Raw genomic sequence first — 1,634 nt, 5'->3', positions numbered from 1 at the left:
GTATACACTTGCTGCAGCAGGAAACCATTTCCATTTCTCTCTTTTATTCTCTTTTCTCGAATGAAACCTTGGTAGCTCATGTCCAGAGGTGGTAGTGTACGGTGCAGCCAGCATTTCTTTCAATTGGACTTTAGAAGATGCACACGGATAGTGGACTCGGTTGGGAATTTCTTTTTTTAAAAAAAAAAAAAAAGCACACTCATCTCCTTTCCTTTGCAGAGGTTTTTAATTTTGAGTAGTGATTTTCTTTGTTACATACATACATTTAAATTTATAGATTTTCCAATTATGCATTACTTTCTTTACTTCTTGCTACTGCAATTTCTCATTGTCTTAATTTGTGATTATAGTTGTTTAGTTGTTTAGCATGGTTAATCCTGAATTTTATTTTCTTGCATTCATCTTGTGATTTTAATTTTTACCGTTGCATTGTTCAGTTTAATGTTTTCAGTCACTTTCATATTTACAATTATGTTTTCAGTCACTTTCAAACCCCCTCACCACTTCATGTCTGACCTAATCCTTGAACCACATTTGGTCCTTGAGAGACGACCTAGGAGTCACTTCCTAGTCTATACTGCATTTCTCATACGCAATTAAATTTGTATGGGTCGCGACAACCCACCAAACTGCTGCAAGATTGTATCTATTGTTGTATATTTGGCCATTTCATAACTCATTCTACATCTACATTAATTTTAAAATATGATTTTTCAGTATGATTATTACTTTCATTTATACGTGTAATATGTGTAGGGCGGTTCAACACTCACACATACACATAAGTCTCCTATCTCTTATTTTATTTTTTTTATGTGAGACTTTTTTTGTACCCAACATCCTCTTAGTACCTTTCTTGTGTTTATTGAATCAAAATTATTTTTTACCCATATGGAATGGTGCTAAGCTTAGTGGCAGATTTATAGTATACAAGCTTGTGAGTTGGATAGTACCTATACACCTACAAAAGTAGTTATTTTTGTTTTAATCACATCCATGTTATGATTTTACTTTAGGTATGATGGCATGTGGGGCAATGAATGTGGTAAGGGGTTCGAGGTCATCAACTGAAGAACTGCTACAAGATTGTATCTAGTATTGTATATTGGGCCATTTCATAACTTATTCTACATCTACCTTAATTTTAAAATATGATTTTTCAGTATGATTATTACTTTCATTCATATGCGTAATGTGTGTAGGAAGGTTCAACAATCACACATACACATAGGTCTCCTATCTCTTATTTTTTTTATGTGAGACTTTTTTTGTACCCAGCATCCTTTTAGTACCTTTCTTGTGTTTACTGAATGAAAATTATTTTTTACCCATATGGAATGGTGCTAAGCTAAGTAGCAGATTTATAGTACACAAGCTTGTGAGTTGGATAGTACCTATACACCTAAAAAACTAGTTATTTGTGTTATAATCACATCCATGTTATGATTTTAGTTTAGGTATGATGGCATGTGGGACAATCAGTGTGGTAAGGGGTTTGAGGTGATGAACTGAAGAACTACTGCAAGATTGTGTCTATTGTTGTATATTTGGCCATTTCATAACTCATTCTACATCTACCTTAATTTTAAAATATGATTTTTCAGTATGATTATTACTTTCATTTATACGTGTAA

This window comes from Vigna radiata, chromosome 1 (genome assembly GCF_000741045.1).
Source record: "Vigna radiata var. radiata cultivar VC1973A chromosome 1, Vradiata_ver6, whole genome shotgun sequence".
NCBI classification, from domain to species: Eukaryota; Viridiplantae; Streptophyta; class Magnoliopsida; order Fabales; family Fabaceae; genus Vigna; species Vigna radiata.
This window is presented reverse-complemented; position numbering follows the sequence as displayed.